Source organism: Austrofundulus limnaeus, unplaced genomic scaffold, assembly GCF_001266775.1.
Source record: "Austrofundulus limnaeus strain Quisiro unplaced genomic scaffold, Austrofundulus_limnaeus-1.0 Scaffold157, whole genome shotgun sequence".
Classification (NCBI taxonomy): domain Eukaryota; kingdom Metazoa; phylum Chordata; class Actinopteri; order Cyprinodontiformes; family Rivulidae; genus Austrofundulus; species Austrofundulus limnaeus.
The window spans coordinates 806825-812044 of NW_013952559.1; positions in this window are offsets into that span (position 1 = coordinate 806825).

Sequence of the window (5220 nt, forward strand, 5' to 3'; positions counted from 1 at the left end):
TTTTAAGACGTAAGGACTAAAGGACACTTTTCATTAGCTGGCCTTTAACAAAACCACAGATGTGAATATGAGTAAAAAAGACATAAAAATGATGGAAAATGAAGTTGCAAGGTTATTTTGCCTGACAGAAACTAAATCCAGACTGAATCTACATGTGATCACAGAAGATGAGAAATATTAGCCTAAATAAAATCACATAAAAATTCAGCAACTCTGCTATTTTTTACAATTTGCCTAATATAACATATTTAACAGGTGTGGATTTAATMAAAAAAAAAGAAAAAAGAGCTCAAGAAGTCAGATTAGTTGTTTCTCCTCCACCTCCCTGCACCGTAAAAGCTTACGTGCTGATGTCTGCATCACAGCACATAAACTCTTACTGTTCGGGGCTGAGGAGCGCTCGCTTCCTGCAGGAGCTCCAATCTGAAACTGAACTTCAATAATCTGAGTAAATTAAGGACAAACTTTCAGTTGAACAGATCCATAGTGATATATTGAAGAGGGTTTGCTTTTAGATTTCATGAGGACAAACAAAACATGCATGAATTGTGATTATTCTGCCTCCAACATGTAACACAACACTGATCGCTGCTGGTTTAAAACCTCAATTATTGTGAGAACAGTTCAGAAATCAGATTAATTAGTAAAAAGCTCAATTTTAAAGATGATTCAGACAAAGTTGGATAAACATCTTGTATTGTTTGAAGTTTTTTATTGCTCATGAAGGCAGGTGATGATGTAATCTAAAAGAACACAAAAAACTACTACAACTCGGTCAGTTTTACAGATATTGAGCTAAAGTTTGACGTGGTAGTAGCTGATACTCATCTTCAACTTATCCTTGAATAGCTAACTTATGAAATATGAGTTTAAAACTCTGCCATTAACTGCTGTAACTCCATCACTCTGTTAGCAAAATATCTCAGAAACCACTGGATGGATTTTAATGAAACTCCCAGAATATAATTATTGGGTGGAGATCTACAAGTGATTAACTTTTGGAGTCGAATCCAGCTAATCAACCTAAGCACGCATGAAAATGGCTGTATAATGGTAAATAATAAAAATAAATACTGAGATTATTTGGCACGGTAGCTGAGTCATTCAGCACACATAGTCTGAGTGTCACCTTTTCCCAAAATAAAACAATCCTCTACAATTTTGACCTGAAAGGTGGTGGGTGACATGCATTCCTTCACCGCGGGGTCACGTTTTATTGTGCCAGTCATTTCCCCCTTTCAGTGAAATGGTCTCAAACCAAACAGAATTGCACAACAGCCTTCATGTTTTCTTTTTTTTCCCTTTTTTTAGTCCAGTTGAGTCAAGACGTGCCTCCTTCGCCTCCACCGCAGGCCTTGTCCACAGCCACAGTGACTAATATTTACCCCACAGTGTCAGGCAGGCTCTTCGAAAGGACAGCCAAACCACGGCTCTCAGTGCCAGGGAACCGTCCACGGCCTCAAAAACAGACGACAAACACACAAGCGGATGATATCACATATAAAACAACCACAACCCTGACTTTAGGCATCCACTGTGTCCTCAATTCACCTTTCTCTGTCAACAAAACAAAAACAAAACAATGTTTGTACATTTACTTTAAAAGGATTTAATCCCACAGATCTGGACTTCTGACACCATTCGAGACCTTTGACCGCCCCCAGAAAGAGAACACGTCGTCCACAAAAACAAGAAAACCATAAAACAGAGGAAAACCCAAAAGTATGCGAGGTTGAAAGGAATAACAAACTGTGTTGGAGAGGGTAAAACACACACAGAAACACACCCACATGTGCGCACAGACATAAACACTTGAGTTCAGGTCTGACACACAGCAGATTAACACACCATGTCGTTTCGTGTCATTAGCTGCCATCAGCTGACTGTTTTTCATTCTCTAAATAGAATTTCAGCACCACTCTAAACACAATCCATCTGCTCTGTCTTTGGTGGAAGCATATTCTCACTGTGTGCCAGCTGTGTTAACTAATGCAGACRTTCCGACACAGCCACAGAGACAAACAGGGAGGCATCTGGACRTACCTCTGGTGGATTACATCATTTTTGAGCTGCATTAAGTTAAACTATAAAGAACCTCTTCATAAACATGGCAAAATGGTTAAAAAGCAAGATGATAGAACTACTTTTTTTTGTTCAGAGCAGAACATTGATGATAAAAAAGGTCAAAAATAAAGCTGCCAAAAAAGAAAAAGAAGAAAAAAGAAAAAGAAAAGTCCATAAATCCACTGCTTGGAGGAGGTAGAGATGTTTGGAGGAGTTGCTGTCAAGAGTCCCTCAGCTTCTTCAGAGTCCGGGCAAAGTCTGGGCCCTGGGATGACCAGGCTCTTTGGAGTTTAAGTACAAGTCTTTTATAGAAAAGCCTCAGTCTGTGTGGCCCCTCCCCTGCTTCCGTCTCCCATAACAACAAACGCTCCAAAACAGAACCAGCTCCGACACACCCCTCTGCTTCATCACCCCGAAACACTTCACAGAAGAAAAAAGAAAAAGGACTGAGAACTTAAATGTGTCTCCCCCACGCTATAAAAAAACTTGTAAGATTTACTAGAGAAAATCCTGTAAACTATTTGCACTAGTAAATTTAAATGCTACAAATTCATGTAATATTTACACTCATCATTATCTAGTAAAAATTATTAAGAATATAGTTAAAGATTTGTGAATAAATCAGGTAAATGTTACTTAATATGTTCAATTAAATCTTGTAACATATACTTGATCAAAATAAGTAAAATTTACCTGATTTATTCACAAATATTTAACTACATTCTTAATAACTTTTACTAGATAATGAGTAAATATTACTTGAATTTGTAGCATTTAAATTTACTTAACCAACGTTAGTGCAAATTGTTATGAGGATTTTTTCTAGTAAATCTTACAAGTTCTTTATAACAGCGCACATGCACCAAGCACAATACTGTAGCATGACACCTCACAGCTACAGAGAGAGGTGTAGCTCATGTTGTAGTTCAAGACTCCACCACCAGGTGGCAGTTTTGAAGAACATTTATTGGATTCTTCTTCATGAACAACACAGACAAAGTCAAACTCACAGGTCTTATTAATGACTAGGCCTACCACTCTCACTTATGGTTACTTCTGCTGAATGGTTTAACACAAGCAAACAAATAATGAACACACAAATTAAAGTAACACAACAGACTAATTGCTGAAAGAACAATGTTAACCAATTCCCTAAAATGATTTATTAACAACAAACATGAATCCTACCCACAATCCTCCACTGCAGTCACATGACAAACAGCCAAACACAGCAGAATGCTACAATATGCATTCCCTGTTGCCTGACAACTAAATATGACCTACATTATGTCATCAAACTATTGYACACCAACAAATGTATTCAAGCAAAAGAAACCAGACAACTTATGTTTTATTTCCACCATGTCTTGTCCTCTCCTTGAAAAGTGAAACAAGGGAATGAGGAGCAGAAGTATTTGTGTGTGCATGCATCCTCAGTTTTAGTCCAGAAGAGTAGAAGTTACTTAATATATTCATGTTTATGTACTGTCCAGAAAAAGTACTTAAATGTTACTGGTAAAATAATATTAGCATTTACTTTTTTGTAGAGTAATATTGATATATAATATAATGTGTATTGTTAATTTAGTAAATTCTAGTAGTTTAGAAATTTTGATTTTTTTTTGTAAAATTTAAAAGAATAATTAAATAAATGTTACTACACCCAAAAATCCTTTTTTTCAGTGCAGCAGTCAGGAGGAAGGCTGAGAGTGAGTGAGGATGAGGAGGATGAGGAGGATGGGAGGGGTGGGGGTACCTCCACCCTCATCTGTCTCTGCCTCTCATGGTTATTTCCCGGCTGTTGTGCAACAGGAGGAATGGATTCCTGAGAAGAGAGTCACGGCTCTGTTGTAAAACTTACTGGCAAAGAGTGACCCTCCGTGTTTTTCTTTTACTGTTTCCCCTTCCTCGCTCACTCTCTCCATTCCACTCCACTTGTTATCAAAACCATGTGTGTGTGTGTGTGTGTGTGTGTGTGTGTGTGTGTGTGTGAGTGTGTGTGGCATGAGGTCTTGAAGGGACACAAGGGCCACAGGGGAGCGCAGGGGAGCAGGAATATGAGTTAAAGGTGCTGAAAAACACCAACATCAGAGCAGATAGGAGCTCCTAAGGGCTGAGAAGATTTCAGGCAGAGCATTTCCTTGAAGAAATGCATGTCACCCTCATGATCTGTTAGTGCTTGGAGTATGTGTAGTGAACAACTCTCAGCTACTACCACTGCAAATTTTAGCTCAGCATCCATAAAATCAACTGACTTGTAGACATTTTTGTGTAGGCAAAGCACGATTAGCCATGGGGGCTGTCGTCAACTGAGATAACTTCAGGCATGAATCAGATGTAGATGTACATCAAGTGGTTCATTTGTGAGAGTTTCATTAAAATCAGTCAAATAGTTTATGGTATATTTTGCTAACAGACAAGCGGGGTTAATTCCACCAATTAATGGAAGACATTTAGGCAAATATGTTGCACCATTTTCTGCCCTCTGAGGATGATGCTCAGCTATTACCTTGCTGAAGTTTAGCTCGTTATCTGTAAAACCAGCTAACCTATAGCCATATTTGTGTTTTGTAAATTTGTTTAGCTGTGGCAGCCATCTTGAATCAAATTGACTCCAAAAGTTAATCAGCTGTAGTTGTTTATCCAGTGATTAATTTGTGAAAGTTTTGTTAAAAAGCGTTTAGTGATTCATGAGACATTTTGCTAACAGACACACATGCCCACAGACGGGAGCAAAGAGCCATTTTCTCTTTCTCAGAGGGCAAGAACTAATAAAAATCTTCAAGAGATGAACAACATTTTGGTACAAGCGGATTCTGGTGATGATTTTCATTGCAGTCAAGGCAGCTGGGCACCAACAAGAGCCCACAGTTGTCTGCAGCGTTTTGGCTCCAGAGGAGATTTTTGAAATACCAAAACAAACTGAGGCCCATTCAGACGTACGACTGTTTAAGACCCACAGGATGTACACGACGGAGGGCGGGCGTTGTTGATGAGGAAGGTTAGACGTGAGGAAGAGGCTGATGGGAGATGAAAGAAACAGAGGGAGAGAGAGAGGGAACACATCTGGAAACGATCGAAGGAACACGCAGCCTGACAGGCACATGCTTCAGCAGGAAAAAGAACAAAACGTCCTTGAACCCTGCACACAAACGT